This window comes from Nomascus leucogenys, chromosome 18, assembly GCF_006542625.1.
Source record: "Nomascus leucogenys isolate Asia chromosome 18, Asia_NLE_v1, whole genome shotgun sequence".
Classification (NCBI taxonomy): Eukaryota; Metazoa; Chordata; class Mammalia; order Primates; family Hylobatidae; genus Nomascus; species Nomascus leucogenys.
In genome coordinates this window covers 25,352,166-25,374,008 of record NC_044398.1, presented here as the reverse complement: position 1 = coordinate 25,374,008, position 21,843 = coordinate 25,352,166, and the positions used below count along the sequence as shown (strand labels likewise).

General features: G+C 43.2%; 1 long non-coding RNA gene across 1 annotated transcript in view; it reads right to left on the bottom strand.

The window, feature by feature from the left end:
* The window catches only part of LOC100589302, a 64,132-nt gene extending 49,055 nt beyond the window's left edge, over window positions 1–15,077 (bottom strand). The window contains exon 1 of the long non-coding RNA XR_122261.3: window positions 14,810–15,077. This is a non-coding gene — a long non-coding RNA (uncharacterized LOC100589302). The remainder of the gene's footprint in view (window positions 1–14,809) is intronic.
* Between the last annotated feature and the right edge of the window lie 6,766 nt (window positions 15,078–21,843).

The following is a 21,843-nucleotide window of genomic DNA, read 5'->3' as shown; positions in this document are numbered from 1 at the left end:
TAGTATCTCTGCCTCTTGGTGTGGATATTTATTGATTGTTGCAATGGTTAATATTGAGTGTCAATTTGATTGGATTGAAGGATGCAAAGTATTGTTCCTGGGTGTGTCTGTGAGGGTGTTGCCAAAGGAGATTAACATTTGAGTCAGTGGACTGGGAAAGGCAGACCCACCCCCAATCTGGGTGGGCACAATCTAATCAGCTGCCAGCATGGCCAGAATAAAAGCAGGCAGAAGAACGTTGAAAGACTAGACTGGTTTAGTCTTCCAGCCTACATCTTTCTCCCATGCTGGATGCTTCCTGCCCTCGAACATCAGACTCCAAGTTCTTCAGCTTTGGGACTTGGAGTGGCTTCCTTGCTCCTTGGCTTGCAGATGGCCTATGGTGGGATCTTACCTTCTGATTGTGTGAGGCAATACTCCTTAATAAACTCTCCTTTATATATACATCTATCCTATTAGTTCTGTCCCTCTAGAGAACCCTGACTAGAACAATTGTCTTTTTAAATTCAGTTTGACATCTTCCTAGTTTTTGAGAAGACTTTTTGGTTTTTTATTAAAACCTGAACATTTCATATTATGTTATGAGACCATGGGACTTTTCTAAACCTTCTGTTTTAACAGACTTTTTCTGACACTGCTCTGGTTGGGGGAGGGAGGAACACCACATCATTATTGCTAGGTGCAGGTAGTAGTCTAGTTTCTCCACTCAGACTCCATTGATACCTGAAGATGAGAGCTCCTCATTATTTACAGGCAGGGGTGGGACTTCCAGCTTCTCACATGGTCTCCACTAGACTGCAGGAAGATACTGCATTACCAGCTGATGAAAATGAAAGTCCTTGCTCCTTACTTAGCATTTTCTGATATCATTCTGGTAGGGTTTTGGAGTACTTTATTACAGACTTCCAAGGATTAAATATAAGCTCCTCACTTAGCCTTTGCTACTGGGAGTGGAGCCCTATGTTTTCTGTGGTGTTTAGCTAGAGTAGAATGATTATTGTCTGAAAGTTTCCTATCTTGCTAGGCTACCCTTTTCCTGATCCTTTGACCGGAAAGAGCAGGCTTTTGTCGAGGTTTTATTTTGTTTTGTTTTTAGTCTATGCTCTTTGGCATTTCTGAGTTGCCAGCTTCTTTAGCTCCCAGCCTTGGATATATGAGACAAACGTAGAGAGCTCACCAGGTCATTTCTCAGGTCCCAAACGTCCCTTGAGTCCATTGAGTGTCTTTCTTCTTTTATCCACCCTTCAGAGTTTTCTAATATTTGTTTACATATAATGACCATGGTTTTTAACTATACTTAGAGAAAAGTAGGCCTACTTCATATTCCTCTAAGTGGAAGTTCTAGAATATAGATCTAAAGTACAAAATGCTCTTGATCTAATGGACATATTTTAGAGCACTGTATTCATAAATTTCAGAATTCATTTTCTTTTCAAGATGGACTATAAGACAACTCCCAAGAAATTTGAAAGTATAAAAATCATATGGAATGTGTCCTTTGACCATGATGGAATTAAGCTAAAAATCAGTAACAAAAAGATAACCAGTACCTTACCTAACACTATATATAAAAGTTAACTCAAAATGAATTAAAGACCTAGACAAAAGTTAAAACTATAAAACTCTTAGAGGAAAAGATAGAACAAAAGCTTCATGACATTATATTTGGCAATTAGTTATTAGATATGACACCAAAGACATAGGCAACAAAATAAAAAATATAGTCATCTCTCAGAGATAATGTGAGTTCAGTGCCAGACCACCATGATAGAGCAAATATCACAATAAAGCAAGTCACATGAATTTTCTGTTTCCCAGACATATAAAAGTTATGTTCAAATTATACCATAGTCTATTAAGTGTGCAATATCATAATGTCTTAAAAACAGTGTACATACCTTAACTTAAAAACACTTTATTGCTAAAAAATGTTAATGATCTTCTGAGCCTTCAATGAATCATCATCTTTTTGTTGGTGGAGGGTCTTGCCTCGATGTTAATGGCTGGTGACTGATCAAGGTAGTGGTTGTTGAAGGATGCAGTGGCTGTGGCAATTTCTTAAAATAAGATAATAATGAAGTTTGCTGCATCAATTGACTCTTCCATTCATGAAAGATTTATCTGTAGCATGTAATGCTGTTTGATAGCATTTCACCCACAGTAAAACTTCTTACAGAGCTAGAGTCAATTCTCTCTAAACCTGCTCCTGCTTTATCAACTAAGTTTACGAAATATTCTGAATGCTTTGTTGTCATTTCAACAATGTTCACAGCATCTTCACTGAGAGTAGTTTCCATCTCAAGAAACCACTTTCTTTGCTCATCCATAAGAAGCAACTACTCAGCCAGGCACCATGGCTCATGCCTGTAATCCCAAGACTGAGAGGCTGAGGCAGGCGGATCATTTGAACTCAGGAGTTCGAGACCAGCCTGGGCAACATGGTGAAACAGCATCTCTACCAAAAATGCAAAAAATTAGCCAGGTGTGGTGGCATGCACCTGTGGTCCCAGCTACTCAAGAGGCTGAGGTGGGAGGATCACTTGAGCCCAGGAGGCAGAGGTTGCAGTAAGCCAAGATCACACCACTGCACTCTGGCCTGGGTGACAGAGTGAGACCCCCATCTCACAAAAAAAGAAAGAAAGAAAGAAGCAACTACTCATCCTATCTGTTCAAGTTTTATGATGAGATTGCAGCAATTCAGTCATACGTTCGGGCTCCACTTCTAATTCTAGTTCTCTTGCTATTTCTACCACATCTGCAGTTACTTCCTCCACTGATGTCTTGACACCCTCAAAGTCATTTATGAGATCAGATGAGGGTTGAAATCAACTTCTTCCAAACTCCTATTAATGCTGATATTTTTACCTCCTCCTATGAATCACAAATGCTCTTAATGGCATCTAGAATGATGAATCCTTGACAGAAGATTTTCACTTACTTTGCCCAGATCCATCAGAAAAATCACTATCTGTGGCAGCTATAGCGTCTCAAAATGTATTTCTTGACTATTAAGACTTGCAAGTTGAAATTGCTCCTTAATTCATTGGCTAAAGAATGGTTGTTGTGTTAGCAGGCATGGAAACATTAGTCTCTTTGTACATCTCCATCAGAGTTCTTGAGTAACTAGATGCATTGTTAATGGACAGTGATTTTTAAAAGAAATCTTTTTTTCTGAGCAGTAGGTCTCAATAGTGGGCTTAAATTATTCAGTAAACTATGCTGTAAACAGATGTGTTGTCTTGCAACTTTTCCATGTAATGAAAATAAAGGCAAAAAAAAAAAGATGTGTTGTGACCCAGGATTTGTTTTTCCATTTAAAGAGCACAGGCAGAGTAGATTTAACATAAATAATTTTTTTCCTTGCCTCTCTTCAGCATAGCATAATTCCTTTGTTTAAAGACAGGGTCTTGCTATGTTGCACACACTGGAGTGAAGTGGCATTATCATAGTTCACTGCAGCCCCTTAACTCCTAGGCTCAAGTGATCCTCCTGCCTCAGCCTCCCAAGTAGCTGGGACTATAGGCATGTGCCACCATATCTCGCTAATTTTTTTTTATTTTTTGTAGAGATGGGGTCTTGCTATGTTGCCCGGGCTGGTCTTGAACTCCTGACCTCAAGTGATCCTCCCGCCTCAGCCTCCCAAAGTGCTGGGATTATAGGCATGATCCCACCATGCCTGGCCTGGCATAATTCTTAAGGGCTCTAGGATTTTCAGAAAGGTAAATGAACATTGGCTTCAACTTAAAGTCACCAGCTGCATTAGTCCCTAATGAGAGAGTCAGCCTGCCTTTCCTTTGAAGCTTTGAAGCCAGACGTTGACTTCTCTGTCTATGAAAGTCCTAAATGGCATCTTTTTCCATTAGAAGGCTGTTTCATCTATGTTGAAAATCTGTTGTTTAGTGTAGCCACTTTCACCAATTGTCTTAGCTTGATCTTCTGAATAACTTGCTACAATTTCTTGATCAGGACTTGCTGCTTCACCTTGCACTTCTATGTTTTGGAGATAATGGCTTCTTTCCTTAAACCTCATGAGCCAGACTCTCCTGGCTTCCAACTTTTCTTCTGCAGCTTCCTTACCTCTCTCAACCTCCATAGAATGAAGGGAGTTAGAGCCTTTCTCTGGATTAGGCTTTGGCTTCAGGGAATGTCATGGCTTCTTTGATCTTCTACCCAGACTAGTAAACTTTCTTCATATCGGAATAAGACTGTTTCACTTTCTTATAATTCATATGTTCACTGGAGTAGCACTTTTAATTTCCTTCAGGAACTTTTCTTTTGTATTTACAATGTGGCTAACTATCTGGTGCAAGAGGCCTAGCTTTCAGCCTATCTTGGCTTCCTCACTAAGCTAAATCATTTCTAGCTTTTGATTTAAAGGGAGAAGTGTGCGGCTCTTTCTTTCACTTGGACACTTTGAAGCCAGTGAAATTTCAGGCCTAATATTGAAATTGGCCTTATTTGAATTGGCCTAATATTGAAATTGGCCTAATTTCAATATTGTTGTGTCACAGGGAATAGGGAAATCCAAGGACAGGGAAAGAGACAGGAGAATGGCCAGTTGGTGGGGCAGTCAGAATGCACACAACATTCATCGATTAAGTTCACCATCTTACAAGGGCGTGGTTCACGGTGCCTAAAACAATTACAATAATAACACCTAAGATCATTGATCACAGATCACCATAACAGATACAATAAGAATGAAGAAGTTTGAAATACTGTAAGAATTACCAAATTGTGACACAGAGACACGAAGTGAGCACATGAACACATGCCGTTGGAAACGTGGTTCTGATAGGCTTGCTTGATGCAGGGTTGCCAAAAATTTTCAATTTGTAAAAAACACAACACATTCAAAACACAATAAAACAAAGCGCAATAAAATGAGGTATGCCTATACACAAATTCAACATCATGAAAATTAAAAACTTTTATGCATCAGATGGCATCATCAACAAAGTAAAAAGGTAGCCTATGGAATGGGAGAAAATATTTACAAGTCATGTATCATATTAGAGATTTATATCCAGAATATGTAGAGAACTACTAAACTCAACAACAAAAATATCAGACAAACCAATTCAAAAATGAACAGAGGACTTGAATAGCCATTTTTCCAAAAAAGAAGATATATAAATAGTCAATAAGTATACGAAATGACACTCAACACCACCAATCATTAGGGAAATGCAGATCAAAACCACAATGAGATACTACCCTCACACCCATTAGGGTGGCTGCTATTTTTTAAAACCCAGAAAATTAAAAATTGTTGGCAAGGATGTGGAGAAATTGAAACCCTTGTGCACTGTTGGTGAAAAGTGAAATGGTAGGGCCACTATGGGAAACATTAAGGCAGTTTCTCAAAAAATTAAAAATAGAATTACCACATGACCTAGCAATTCTTCTGCATATATGCACCAAAGAATTAGAAGGAGGATCTTGAAGAGATATCTGTACACCCATATTAATAGCAACATTATTCACAACAGCTAAAACATGGAAGCAATCCAACTGTCCACTTATCCATTTATGATGAATAAATGAATAAACAACATGTGGTATATCCATACAGTGGAATATTATTCAGCCTTAAAAAGGAAGACAATTCTGACACATGCTACAACATGGATGAACTTTGAATATGTTATGCTAACAGAAATAAACCATGAATAGACACAAAAAGTCACAAAATGATAAATAATGTATGACTCCACCTCTATGAAGTACCTAGAGTAGCCAGATTCATAGAGACAGAGAGGAGAAAGGTGGTTGTCAACAGCTGGGGAGACTGGAAAGTTACTGTTTAAAGCTTATAGTTTCAGATTTGTAAGCTTAAAAGAACTTTGAAGATGGATGGAAGTAATGGCTGCATAACAATATGAATACTTAACACTACTTAATTGTATAGTACTTAAAATGGTTAAGATGATAAATTTAATGTTATTTATATTTTACGAAAATAAAAAAACCTGTATTAACAAAAGATAGTTAATCCTCAAATATCTAGAAATTAATTATATACTTTAAAATAAAAGTAGAAAACACAATGTGATCACGTGATCTCTACCAGTATGTTACACTTCTTATTTGACAACATGTATAAAGACATTTTTTAGTGAAATGGTGCTTTATACAGTAAAGGCCTTCTTATTCCATACAACTTGGATTTGAATTTGGTTGATTTATCAAAAAAGTCTGTTAATTTGTTACAGAATAGGGAAGGAGCCTTTTTGGTTTTACATGAATAGTCTCTGAAAAAATAAATAGGAAACTGACATCATTCGCTACCTTTAGGGAAAGGAATGAGGAAGATGCTTACTCAGAATGATAAAATTTATAACAATATTTTGATAGTGATAGCAAACGGATAATATTTATGATAATATTTTTAAATATTTAAAGTAAGTTAAAGCAGCGTAATCTTACACATTTTCAGTTAAAGTATACAATTATGCATTCATCTAGCCATCTTTTCATCTAGACCTAAGACCTTTTCTCCCCTCATAGTTCCACTGTTTGGATTTCTACATAGCTTTTCCTATGGAAAAACTAAACCTTTAATGAGTCATCTGTGAGTTCTGGTTTTGTATTCTTTAAGGCATAGTAAGAATTTAAAAATAATCTTCATGCAGAATCCTTTACAAATGGAAATTCCTTCTGGATATTTGTGATTTTTTTCTCCAATCTTTTCTAGTTTTCATAGCACTCTAAATTCAAAATAGTATTTTTGCTACTTGTCTTTATTGAGACTTTCTAAAACATTGTATCTAGTTAACATAGAAAATATTTATTTCTGGATATAGTTAAATTTTATTATTTACATGATCTTTAAACAAATTATTAAAATGACAAGTACAACTGACATAAGCAGGTTTAGGAACATACACAACTGATTTGTAGTAGCATCCAGCCCAACTGGTGGACATATTGAGAGTAGTAAACCAGTCACAAGTGTTTATTGTACTAAAGGCATCACTCCATATGTTTTACAGAGAGAATGAAGAAATATTTAAAAGGAGGTCAATTAACAGAGCTTCTACTGTACATTTGGAGATCATGATATTTTCACTAATAACTAAGTTTACTAAATGAGAGTCTCACTGGGCCTGCTTTAATGAATAATGATACACATTAGTAACTAGCAAGATGAATTTGAAGAAAATGTTAGAGGCTTTAGACAAAGTAAGGTATTTTAAATAGTTTAAATATATTCTCTGCAATCTTGTTTATGCTGTTCACCTGATAAACAAAGACCAAAAAAAAAAACAAACCAGTGACCAAAAAGAACAACCAAACCTGTCTGTAAAGATTTAGTCAGGTTGCTTTGGCCAAAAGGCATGGTGGCTCACGCCTGTAATCCCAGCACTTTGGGAGGCCAAGGCAGGCAGATCACTTGAGACCAGGAGTTCGAGACCAGCCTGGCCAACATGGTGAAACCCCATCTCTACTAAAAATACAAAAATTAGCCAGGTGTGGTGGCACGCGCCTGTAATCCCAGCTACTCAGGAGGCTGAGGCAGGAGAATTGGTTGAACCCAGGAGACAGAGGCTGCAGTGAACTGAGATTGTACCACTGCACTCCAGCCTGGGTGACAGAGCAAGACCCTGTCTCAAAACAAAAAAAAAAGATTTAGCCACTGCCATCCAGCATAGTGAAAGGATCCTTGGCCTTCAGTAGGCTATAACCTCGGGAGGGTAAGGGCCAGTTGTGCCTTGCTTACCATAACATTCTCACCCTCTGGCACACCATCTGACACAAGTGGGTGATCAAATACTGCTTAAATGCATGCATGGATAAATGAGTGAATGAATGTTTGAAGAAAAGTGTAGAACCTACATTCAACACTAGAGTGTCTACTCACTCCAGAGACAGGTGTGAATTAAGAAAGAATCAGGAGCAGGGCCAGGACAGGGCAAGAGTGAGGCAAGAGCAGTTCAGCCTGGACAGGCCCACTCTGCTCGCCTTCTCCTGGCTTTACATGGTACAATGTGGATCCAACAGCCTTGCTGTCCACTATCCCAATCCTCCCTGAAGCAGACCCTCACTCAATCCTTATTTATCACTAAGGTTGCCCAGAACCACTTTCCAACTATATGTGGGATCAGTTAGACTGGGGCAGAAACCACAATAAACAAATTGTGACATACACCTGGCCCTGGACTCATGCAGTTGTTTCTCTCACCTGAAGTTCTCCCCTAGCCTTCCCACCTCTTTCAAGGCAGAGCCAAGCAGCCACCTATGAAATGGCTTGGAGGAGGGGCATTGCCCAAGCCTGTTTAGACCAGATTCTTTCTATTGGAAATTTGAACTGAAAATATGGAGGACAAAGGTGTTTAGTAAGTAACAGAACTAGAGGCTCTGAAAATACACCAAGGGCCTTCTGACTTCTCACATAATGGAGTTTGGAGGTCTACAAAACTTCTTCCCAGAAAGCAAGGATGAAGCTGAACAAAATTGTCAAAAACCACTTCAGCACTCTAGTATTCTACCAAAGGGATACAAAAACTGAGAAATATTTTTAATGAAGACTACTAAACTTTAGGTAAGAACAATATGAGTCAATAGCTGCCCACACCCCATGTCCCTAACCCCAGCTCCTTCCAGCACCATGACAACCAGCAGCTTTGCCACTGATAATGGAAAGGACACACTTGGTTTAGAGCACTGTCAGATAAGTGATCTCAATGGCAAGCAAACAGGAAGGACCAGTGGCTCCATCAATCTGAGGTTGCAGTTCCGTTTCAGCTAAGCAAAGGACTGATGGACTAGAGGGGATTTATCAGGAAGTTTTAAAAGGTAAAACTTGGCCGGGCACGGTGGCTCACGCTTGTAATCCCAGCACTTTGGGAGGCCGAGGCGGGTGGATCATGAGGTCAGGAGATCGAGACCACGGTGAAACCCTGTCTCTACTAAAAATACAAAAAAATTAGCCGGGCGTGGTGGCGGGCGCCTGTAGTCCCAGCTACTTGGAGAGGCTGAGGCAGGAGAATGGCGTGAACCCGGGAGGCGGAGCTTGCAGTAAGCCGACATTGCGCCACTGCACTCCAGCCTGGGCGACAGAGCGAGACTCTGTCTCAAAAAAAAAGGTAAAACTTAAGCCACAGGGGATTCCTCACATATCCTGGGTTAGCCAGAGGCTGTGTGTATGTATACTAGACACCAAAGAGGACCAAAGGTACCTACACATCCCTGGCCAACAGAGCCTATGTGTATGTGCAAAGGAGATGTAAAGAAATATTAAGGGTACCCACATATCTGTAATTAGCACTCTAGAAGAAGAGTAGAGAGAATGGGACAGAAAAAGTATTTGAAGATAAAATGGCCAAAATCCTCCCAAATATAACTTTACACATCTAAGAAGCTCAATAAACCCCAAGTAAGATATATAAAAAGAGATCCACACCTAGATCCACAGAGTAAAACTTTTGAAAGCCTAAGACAAAGAAAAACTCTTGAAAGCAGAAATAGAAAAACAAATCACCACGTACAGAAGAACAACAATACAATGGACAGCTAACTTCTCATCAGAAACAATGGAGGCCAGAGACAATGGAATGACATATTTAAAGTGCTACATGAAAAGAAAAATGTTCAACTAAAAATTCCATATACAGCTAAAATAATCCTTCAACATGGAAGGGAAATAAAGATGTTCACAGATAAACAAAGACTGAGATTATATGTTGCTAGCATGTCTGCCTTACAAGAAATACTAAGTAAAGTCCTTTAGGCTAAACAGAAATGACCCCACATGATAACTCTACAAAAAGAAACAAAGAGCACCAGAAATGATATATATGTTAGTAAATATAAAAGACTCTTTCTGTATATTTTTTCTCACTTCTTCTCTTAGCTTCTTTTTAAAATGCAAGATTGCAATAAAAAATAATTATAACACTGTATTATTAGGTTTATAACATATTTAGATGTAATATAAATGACAACAGTATAGAGGAGAAGGGAAGAAAAGGAGATGTATTGGAGCAAAGTTTCTATATTTCACCAGAATTAAAGTAGCATTTTTCTGAAATAGATCGTGATAAATTAAATGCAATTGTAATCATTGGAGCAACCACTGAGAAAATAAAATGAAGATAGTTGAAATTGTTACTTTTTAACTAAAAATATGATTATTCAACATAAAATAAGGCAGTAAAAGAGAAACAAAAAAGACATTAAGCAAATACAAAACAAATAGAAATGGCCGGGCATGGTGGCTCACACCTGTAACCCCAGCACTTTGGGAGGCCAAGGTGGGTGGATTGCCTGAGTTCAGGAGTGTGAGACCAACCTGGGTAACATGGTGAAACCCCATCTCTACTAAAATACAAAAAATTAGCTGGGCGTGGTGGCACATGCCTGTAGTCCCAACTACTCAGGAGGCTGAGGCATGAGAATTGCTTCAACCCAGGAGACAGAGGTCGCAGTGAGCCAAGATCACACCACTGCACTCCATCCTGGGCAACAGAGCAAGGCTCTGTCTCAAAAAAAGAAAAGAAAAGAAAAATGGCAGGTGTTAACCCAGCCACATCATTAATCACATAAAAAGGGAATAGACTAAAATACCCATTCAAAAGGCAGAGATTGTCAGACTGGATGAAAAAGCAAGATCCAACCAAATGCTGTCAACAAGACACAAAAATAGGAAGAGATATCCTAAGCAAACAGTAACCATAAGAGAGCTAGAGTGGCTATATTACTATCAGACAAAATAGATTTTAATATAAGAAATGTTATTAGAGAGGCCAGGTGTGGTGGCTCCCACCTTTAATCCCAGCACTTTGGGAGGCCCAGGGTGGTGGATCATAGGTCAGGAGTTCCAGATCAGCCTGGCCAACATAGTGAAGCCCCATCTCTACTAAAAATACAAAAATTAGCAGAGTGTAGTGGCATGTGTCTGTAGTCCCAGCTACTCGGGAGGCTGAGGCAGGAGAATCACTTGAACCCGGGAGGTGGAGGTTGCAGTGAACTGAGACCGCACCATTGCACTCCAGCCTGGGTGACAGAGTGAGACTCTGTCTCAAAAAAAAAAAAAAAAAAGAAAGAAAGAAAAGTTATTAGATGTTGCAGGAAGTCAGGGACCCTGAACAGAGAGACCAGCTGAAGCCATGGCAGAAGAACGTGGATTGTGAAGATTTCATGGACATTTATTAGTTCCCCAAATTAATACTTTTATAATTTCTTATGCCTGTCTTTACTGCAATCTCTAAACATAAATTGTGAAGATTTCATGGACACTTACCACTTCCCCAATCAATACCCTCATGATTTCCTATGCTTGTCTTTACTTTAATCTCTTAATCCCGTCATTTTCGTAAACTGAGTTGGATGTATGTCGCCTCAGGACCCTGTGATGATTGCGTTAACTGCACAAATTGTACAGCATGTGTGTTTGAACAATATGAAGTCTGGGCACCTTGAAAAAAGAACAGGATAGCCAGCCTTCCTTCCTTCCTTCCTTCCTTCCTTTTGAGACGGTCTCCCTCTGTTGCCCAGGCTGGAGTGCAGCGGCATGATCTCAGCTCACTGCAACCTCCCTGCCTTGGGCTCCCCTGATTCTCCTGCCTGGGCCTGCTGAATGCCTGGGAGTGCAGGCGCACACCACCATGCCTGGCTGGTTTTTGTATTTTTGGTGGAGATGGGGTTTCGCCGTGTTGGCCAGGCTGGTCTCCAACTCCTGACCTCAAGTGATCTGCCCACCTCGGCCTCCCGAAGTGCTGGGATTACAGATCGAGTCTCACGCACTCAATGCTCAGTGTTGCCCAGGCTGGAGTGCAGTGGCATGATCTTGGCTCGCTACAACCTCCACCTCCCAGCCGCCTGCCTTGACCTCCCAAAGTGCTAAGATTACAGCCTCTGCCCGGCCACCACCCCATCTAGGAAGTGAGGAGCGTCTCTGCCCAGCCGCCCATCGTCTGGGATGTGAGGAGCGCCTCTGCTATTGGCCCTGGCAAACCAAGGTTATTCTGGATGGAAATAGCCTTGAAATGGTGACATGTATATGAATGTATCTGATTTTTTTTCCCTGTATAATTCTTACTTTGTGCATTTGATATTCAGTTGTGTTTGTAATCACGGAAAAATAAAAGCAAATATTTTCTTTAAAAAAATAAAATAAAATAAAATAAAATAAAGAACAGGATAACAGCAAGTTTCAGGGAACAAGAGAGATAACCTTAAACTCTGACTGCCAGTGAGCCAGGAGGAACAGAGCCATATTTCTCTTCTTTCAAAAGCAAATGGGAGAAATATCGCTGAATTCTTTTTCTCAGCAAGGAATGTCCCTGAGAAAGAGAATGCACCCCTCAGGGTGGGCATCTAAAATGGCCCCTTGGGTGTAGCCATCTTCTATGCTAGAGACTGTAGGGATGAAATAAGCCCCAGTCTCCCATAGCACTCCCAGGCTTACTAGGATGAGGAAATTCCTGCCTAATAAATTTTGGTCAGACCGGTTGCTCTCAAACCCTGTCTCCTGATAAGATGTTATCAATGACAATGGTGCCCGAAACTTCATTAGCAATTTTAATTTCACCCCGGTCCTGTGGTCCTGTGATCTTGCCCTGCCTCCATTTGCCTTGTGATATTCTATTACCTTGTGAAGCACTTGATCTCTGTGACCCACACCCTATTCATACACTCCCTCCCCTTTTGAAAATCACTAATAAAAACTTGCTGGTTTCACTGCTCGGGGGGCATCACGGAACCTACCAACATGTGATGTCTCCCCCAGATGCGCAGCTTTAAAATTTCTCTCTTTTATACTCTGTCCCTTTATTTCTCAAACTGGCCAGTGCTTAGGAAAATAGAAAAGAAAGCACATGAAATATCAGGGGTGAATTCTCCCCGATATCTGGCTGAATTTCCCCTAATAATTAGAGACAAAGGATGTTTCATAATGATAAAATTGTAAATATATTAGGAAATACCAATTATAAATATATATGCACTGAACAACAGAACCCCTAAATACATAAAGCAAAAACTCATGAAATTGAAAGGAGAAATAGATAATTCGACAGTAATACTCAGAGATTTCAATAGCTCACTCAGTAAATGCAGAAAAAACACCTGACAAAATCCTGTGCAAATTCATGATTTAAAAAAAGTTATGGGGGACAACTGGATATCCATATGCAAAAAATAAACTTAAACTCTTACCTCATACCATACACAGAAATTAACTTCAAATAGATCACATTCAAAAAGTTAAACAAGGCTGAGCATGGTGACTCACAACTGTAATCCCAGCACTTTGGGAGGCTGAGGCAGGTGGATCAACTGAGGTCAGGAGTTCGAGACCAGCCTGACCAACATGGTGAAACCTCATGTCTACTAAAAACACAAAATTAGTTGGGCATGGTGGCACATACCCATAATCCCAGCTACTTGGGAGCCTGAGACAGGAGAATCACTTGAACCTGGGAGGTGGAGGTTGCAGTGAGCCAGCAATCCCACTCCTACATATATACCCAAAAGAACTGAAAACATGGCCACATAAAATCTTGTACATAAAACATCACATGGTAAATAGTTGGGGAGAAGCTGGGATGAGAATTTATCTTAAAAATGAAATAAAGGAGGATAGGAGGTACTGGGGTAATGAATGTTATGTTTCTTGACCTCTTTATGGGCTGTAGTTTGTGAAAATTCATTGAGCTGTACTTTTGTGATATATGCACTTTTGTGTATGTATTTCATATCACAATAAAAGGTTTCTTAAATGACATGGGCCTAGGAAGGGCCATGAATGAGCCAATTAACGAGTTACAGAAGTTGAGAGGCTCAGCTGTGCAGCTGCTCTTGGGTCTCTGTGAGATTTTCTGCCTTCCTTATTGCCACCATTTTACAGTAATAACCATTTCTAGAGCTAGCCTGAGCAAGTTTCTGTTTCTTACTATAAAAGAGCCTCATTAATACATCCACAAATACAGCTACTGAAATGAATGAAATCCACAAATACACCTCCAGAAGGGCAGGGGATTTTGTACATTGCTAAATCCCCAGTGTCTAGAACAATATCTGTCACATAGTAGGTTCTTAATTTACATTTCTTGAATGAGTAAACGAATGAGCAGAGGAATAGCTGTAGAGGAAGGAAGGTGTAGAGCAAGAGACTTGCAAACACAGATATTTTTCAATGCAGCCTGACCAGAGTCAGGGGTGGGGGTCAGAGGATGAATAATGCCTCCTGGGAATGTCAGGAAAATGTCACAGAGGAGGAGACCTGAGAGCTGGGTCTTGAAGGATGAGTAGGAGTTTGCCAGGGAAAGAATACAGGAGAGTAGGATAGACAGAAATAGACACAGATAAAATCACACTGTTCTGAAAGAGGCTGGCATTCTTGGGGACCCTAAGAAGACTCATGTGGCAGAAGGGCAAGGTCACAGTTGAGGATAAGTGAGAGATAAGGCTGGAGAGAGAAGCTGGGGATAGATGGAGAGGGTCACCTATTCCCAGCCAAGACATTGCAACTGACTCCCGTAGGAATCACCTATTCCCAGCCAAGACATTGCAACTGACTCCCGTAGGAGAGAATTTTCAGCAGGGGTCAAATTGGCTTTTTAGGAAGCTCACTTTGGCTGAGGCAAGGAGAGTTCCTCCTCTGAGTTCATGGGCCATCTCCTCTGTTGGTATCTACACGTCCTCTCCTCTATGTCTCTCTCTTTCTCCGCATTCTCTTCTCTCTCTCCCTCCCCTTGCCCCATGTTTTCATATCTAGATATCTCTTTTCTGCCTGTGGATTTCTTTCCATTTTTCTCTCAAGACATCACTCCTTGAAAATGTCCTTCAACCCCTTCCAGCTTACTTGTGCCCAAACAGCTTCGATTCCATCTTCAGGACTCGTTCATCTCCACCAGGCTGGAGTCCTTCATAAAGAAGTAACACAAGATTTCCTCTTGAACAACAAGCTCTTCCAGGCTTCACCAGTTACAGATGAGAAGCCTGGAGGAAGAGGAGTGTCTGAGCCACCCTCTACTTGGCCCAGAAAGAGTGAGCCACCACCCTCCAAGACCTGCATGGATCCAATGAAGCAGAAACAGCATGCTCTCCTCTCAGGCATCCTGATGCCACTCACAACGTGAAAGGGGCCAATGGCTCAGAAGCCACTGCCCTTCCGGTCTCCTCCAGCAAATCCTAATGCCCAGTTCTCATGCCGATGACCTTCAGCTCTGAAATGCTTCCTGGCATCTACCCATCCTCCCAGGGGCTGGACAACCAGGTCAGGGAGAAAACAGCCCCTCTACCATGCTGAGACAGGGACCCCGCTCCAGGACAATTCTCTTCCCTGAGACAAGAGGGTCAAACAGCGCTCCTAGACATGACCTCAGAGATGCGCAGCCAGGGCCCTGGCCCAATTTATCACCACGGGGCTATAATTAGGTTTGTTAACATACAGTCGAGTGTAGTCTTGTTGACTAGGAACTTAATCACATTACTATTGAGTTCCTGTACGCATTGCTCGGGGTGACTGTTTTACTTGCAGAGTTATAGCCAAGCCCAACGGGAGGAAATTAGCTTTGGACACAAGTTTGGAGGGGGGATCTTTTTCCTCCTGAGTTTGTCTCTCTCTCTCTCCCCCCTTCCATGTGAAAATATTTAGCAAACAGTGACAATGATGAAAAACAGTAGGAAACAAAATGTTCTACATTAGTATAAAACATGAAAAATGCAGAAGGACCCTTAGCGGTACAACATGTGTTATGCTGGCTGGCAGTCCATTAGCTCTGATAGACATTTCACTTACCTAAGTCAAATATAACAGTCGAGTATTCATTAATATAAGAAGGGGCTGTGGAATCAGAGCTACCATCTGGCTGGGCCGACAGAATAATCTACAACTCATGATTAGGTCTAAGGAGTGGGGTTTCACTTTAATCTTTCTCATTGCTCGAAATTTCCATCTGCGCAGTTCGGCACATCATTTTTCTTCAAGACAAATGTGCTGTTTTTCATGTTCCAAAATTAGATCAGAAGAAAACGATTAATCATGTCACGGCCTGGGAAAGGAAACAAAGCTCCGATACTCTCCTGCTCTCGCTCCCAGCTCCCGCCCCTCCCTGGCCCTGGACGGTTGCAAGTTTCGCTTTTCCCCCCCCTCAACCTCTGGGTCTGCAGCACAACTTTGGGAGAGGCCGCTGCCCGCCGGGAGGAGGAGGGCGGGACTGCAGGGAGAGGGGTGGGGGCGCCCTGGGGCCCACGACGGGGCGCGCCCCTGCCTCCTCCCGCCACCTCTCCCTGGGGTCGCCCAGGCGGGCCCGCCCGGAGCCGTGCCGCCTGCCCCCCGAGTCGGAGTCGCGGGCCCGGCGTGACAGGAAGGGCCCGGAGCCCGCCTCCCGCACGTCCCCTCCCGGCCGCCGCGGCCCTGTCTGTCAGGCAGCTCGCAAGTCATAACAAATCCCTGGCGCGGGCTGAAGCTGAGCATTTGCCGGAGCGTCATGGGGATGATGAATGACCCGTAGGCCTTTGAAGTGCTCTGCCAGTTCAGCTGGGTCCGCGGTGCTGACAGAGAAATATACACAACAGCGTAACCAATAATGAGAACATTAAACATTCCTGCGCCGTGACAGGCTGACAGAAAAACCCGGGCCCGCATCAATCATCGCGCAGATAGAACCCTGACAGGCGGCCCCTCGCTGACACCCCCTCCGCGCGCCCTCCCGGGCCTCCCCTTCTTCCTTTCCCGGGTCTCCCCTCTTTCTTTCTGTCCGGGCTCCCCGCCGCCCCTCCTCTCCTTCCCCACCCCTCCTCTCTCTTCCTTCCCCGCTCGGCTCAGTGTCCTCCCCCTCCGCCCTGTCCCCTGCCCCTGCCCTTGGGCGACTGCCTTCAGGGCCTCTCAGAGGTCAAGTAAGGTCTGGGCCACGTCCGTTCTGTGAGACTGCCCGTGCCTGAACAGTGAAGAGATGCCACCCCAGAGTGAGAAGACTGCAGTCTTTGAAATTCAGCGTTAATAATTTGTGACTTTTCACCTATGCAAAAAAATAATAATAATACAATCACTTATATGAAACCTCATGTGGAACAAGAATCGAAGGTCAAACGCCAGGCCCTTAGGGAAAGGGAGCTCCAGGGGAACCCTGTCCGCCCTCTTCTTTGGGCGAGGGTCTTTCGGAGTGTCTTCCTGTGTGACTTTGGCAAGGGATCCTTTTCTTTGTGCCAGCCCCAGCCTCGGCCCCTTTCGTTTCAGCTAGATTTATCTGACTGAGATCTGATGTCTGGTCTGTCTGAAGGGGAAAAAACAGAGGAGAAACACAAAGATCTCTTCCTTTTCCTCCACCAGGAAATGAGATCTGCCCAGATAAGGCATGTGGGATGGACTCTCACCCCCTTCCCAAAGGAGATGCTGGTAACCTCTTAGCTCCTCCCCGGAGCCTCCAGATCCTCTCTGGACTTGGTTTCAGGTGCGTTTTTAGGATTGAGCCTCTACTGAGTCCTTGTGATGGTGGGGCATTCCCCCACTCCTGTCACACACAGACCACCCCTGCCAGGCCCACTGCCCACTGTCCCTGAGGGCTCAGGGAAGAGCCCTGGGCTGGCAGTAAAAGCCAGGGTTCTAGTCCCAGCCATGAGAATTTGGGCAAGTCCAGAACTTTCCTGGACCACAGGAAGTCTCCACATTAGGATTCTTACAGATCTCTTTACATTCTCCAAATGCAAAGGGTTATTTTTCCCTCCTTTTATTCTTGGAGATTTTTTTTTTCCATTCTTGGCTTTTGAGGAGAGAAGAAACTCCTTGACTTTCCAAAACATCATGAAAAACTCCCCGTAACCTACACACACACACACACGCGCACACACACACACACACAGATGGTGAGTGGACGGGGGGGCACTCTGTGATAATCCAAGGACAGAGGGTGTTGTGGGAAGTTAGACAGAAGCCTCAGGAAGACCAGTGCTTATGCTCTGAGGAAAAGCTAATGGACAGGACACTTCAAACCATTTGCATATTTGTTCAGCAGGGCTAGCTCAGGTGTGAACAAAAGAGCATCTGCTGAGGCAACATCTCCTCCACATGGCACAGGGTCATGTCCCTTCCTTCCTGCCTACCTGGAAAGGCCAGCTGCACTCCCACTGGCTCCAGGCAACTTGTTCCACCTGTCCTGGCCCACAATGACCTTGCCCTCCTCTGATGTCTTACGACCCCTGGCCCAGATGAGCCTCTCACCTGCTTAGCTAGACTTGAAGCTACTTGAGGGCAGGATGGTGCCATGCTTTGCTGTTCTCTGGGTCACCTGGGACCAGCAAGATATCTTGTTCTGAAATGCCTGCCCCACACACAGCCCCCTTCTCCAACGAACTGCCCCTACAGGCCAGCTGAAGGGGAAGAAGACCTCGGAAGCCATGTTTATACTACAAATCCCTAACCCTTGCCACAACTGATGGGTCCAGTATTTAACACCTATCCCTGCAACCCATCGGATTCTCTCTTCCTTGAACATCTGAACTCAGCCACAGGTGGTGTGGAGCTCTTGAAAGTCACATAAGGGCTCGGGGCTGGGGCAGCCATTTTGAGCCATGTACATACATGCTGAGGAAGAAAAAAATACCAAAGCCAATGTTCACAGGGAAACAGAAGAACGAGGAGGTAGGCAAAAAGAAGCAGACACGAGATCCCAGGGAGACCACAAGAAGACAGCTTAGCTTCTGTTTCTCCTCCCAAACTGCTGGACTTGCCTGTCCCCTGAGGTCCGGGTATCCTGTTTCTTGCTCTTAGGTGCCCGCGGAATCACTGGCCACTGGGAAAAACATATGACCCAGGCCTGGCCAATCATTCTATCCCATCTTCCTGCTAATAATGATTGGCCCAGGAATAGGCATGTGAACCATGTCGGACCAATCAGCGTCCTTCTCTGGGATTTTTGTATATTGATTCCAAAAGAGATATGCTCTTCAATCCTTTTGGATTGAGTATAGTAAGGCTAAGACCCCAGAGCTTCTAGCAGCATGGCTGCTGCTATCTGGAAGAAGCCAATGTATCGCAGCAGCAAATGACGACAAATCCCAATGCCTTTTTCCAGTCCATAGATCTAGTCAAACCTGAAGCCCACTCCATGCTCGGCCTTCCCAACAAGTGAGTCAATGCATTCTCTTTCTTGCTTACTCTAAGTTTAGTTTGTTTTCTGTCTCTTGCAGTGAAAGAGAGCCCTCAGACTTGTGTTCAGGGAACACGTCAATTTAGGAGGATTCACCTAAAATAAACACATGATTCTACCCTCTTTTTATGTATATGTACATGAATAAGAACCCACTGAGGCAGAGAACAAGGAGGGCTGTGATGGCCTTTTCTGATCCTCTCCTCCCCCATGGTCCCCTCTGTGACCTCTCCCCTCATGCCAGGGAGTCAGTCTGAATAGTCTGCATGGATCTAGCTATTTCCAGGCCAGGGCCAAACCACTTGAGCTTCTGAGTCTGTCAGTAATGGTACTTCCCTATCCGTGTGGTTTGTGCCTATCCCCAAGCAAGACAGGAACAGGTACTGGGTACTGCAAGTGTCTGGTAGTCCTCACAGCCTCTGAATGAAGCTGTTTGTCTTGCCCCCACTGCCATCAAGCAGAAAGCCAGAGCTGCAGCTGACTCCTCCTCTACCTTGGACATAACCACAGGTCCCAATCTTCAGACACATTTTAATCTCAGAAGTCCTCCGGGCCAAAACTTGACCTCTGGATGTTCATCCTTATCCTACTCCTGGTATGATGACAAGATTCCTGGACCAATGGGAGAGACCAGGGCAGCAGCAGTTACAGTGAAAAATGATTGGAGGGTTTCAGCTGACTACAAGTTTAAGATGAGCTAGCCTTGTGTGATAAGGTTTTTTGGGGATTTTTTTGAGACAGAGTCTCACTCTGTTGCCCAGGCTGGAATGTGGTGGTGCAGTCACAGCTCACTGCAGCCTCGAACCCCTGGGCTCAAGCAATCTTCCCCCTCAGTCTCCCAAGTAGCTGGGACTACAGGCATAAATCACCATGCCTGGCTAATTTTTCTATTTTTAGTAGAGATGGGGTTTCACCATGTTGGCCAGGCTGGTCTCGAACTCCTGGCCTCAAGAGATGCTCCTGCCTCAGCCTCCCAAACTGCTGGAATTACAGGCTTGAGCCACCACACCCAGCCATGATGTGGCTTCTTTAAAAAATAAAATTAAAAAGATGAGCTAGGTTAGACTAGAGCATCATGTCCAAATGATGTTTTAGGAATTCTGAGAAACTGTAACACAGGCAAAGGTGATGAGCAGTCAGGAAATTCAGTCTTTGAGGAAAAGAAGAAAGACTTCAGGATGGCAAAGTGACATCTCCATCAACACTGAGAGGCCTGACACATGCTTGTTCTCCACGAAATGGCTGTGAAACCCCCAGGCACAGGCTGGCACATGGTTAGCACTAAAGAGCGGACGTTTCCTTCTAGCTTATCTGGTCCTGATTCATCAGAGGCAAAATCAGAGACAATGAAAGGGGCTTATAGGGAAGCAGTTTTTATCACAATCTAAGAACTTTTTGACAATCTCAACCATGCAGCAATTGAAACGATCCCTTTGTAAGGTAATGCTCTCCCCATCACTACAGATATTCAAGCAGAGGCTGGATGATTAGCTCCCAGAAATGCTATAGAAGGAATCTCTAAATTGAATAGATGTTGGGCTTTCAGGGCTCTTTTTCAGTTCAATGACTTTGGCAGCCTCAGTTTCTCACTTTGTGAAGTGCATTTGAGACAACCCCTCTCATCTTCCTAAGTTTATGGATGTGGTAGATGGATTTTCCAAAGATGTAGTTGGTTGTGTTTTCAAAAATGGCTGCAGCAGTATCTCCCATTCCACGTGCTCTTCTTACAACATAAACTTGCCTCTCTCCATGAAAAGAAGGAGGCTAATTCCCATCCTGTTCCATCTGAGCCTACTTGGGACTGCTTCCACCAATAAAATGTGGCAGAAGTGACACTAAGTGATTTCCAAGATCATAGAGAGGCCATGCAGCTTCTGGTAGCTCTCCAGCAATGCTGGTTCCTAGAATCCAGCTGCCATGGTGTGAGGAAGCCCAACTAGCTTGTACAGAGAGTTCACACAGAGAGGCCAACAGAGGTATCTGACCCACAGCCCAGCCAAGGTCCCAGCTGACAGCCAACATCATTCACCAAAAGAGAAAGAAGACTTATTCATAACAGCATTATTCTTGATAGCTAAAATATGGAAGTAACCAACTTGTCCATTGATAGATGAATGGATAAACAAAATGGGGTATATGCACACAATGGCATATTATTCAGCCTTTGAAAGGAAGGGAATTCTGCAACATGATACATCACTAGTGAGCCTTGAGAATACTATGCTAAATGAAATAAGCCAGTCACAAAACCACAAATTCTGCATGGTTCCATTTCCAGGTGGTACCTAAAGTAGTCAAATTCATAGAGACAAAAAGTAGAATGGTGGTTGTCAGGGGCAGAGGAAAGAGAGAATGGGGAATTATTGTTTAGTGGGTACAGAGTTTCTGTTTTACAAGGTGAAGCAGTCTCAAGATAGATGGTGTGATGGCTGCATAGCACTATGAATGTGTTTAATAACACTGAACTGTACATTTAAAAATGGTCACAGGCCGGGTGCGGTGGCTCACGCCTGTATTCCCAGCACTTTGGGAGGTCAAGGCAGGCGGATCACCTGAGGTTGGGAGTTCGAGCATAGCCCAGCCAACATGGCGAAACACCATCTCTACTAAAAATCCAAAAGTTAGCTGCAGTGCCAGCTACTTGGGAGGCTGAGGCAGGAGAATTACTTGAACTCGGGAGGCGGAAGTTGCCGTGAGCTGAGATCACACCACTGCACTCCAGCCTGGGTGACAAAGCAAGACTCCA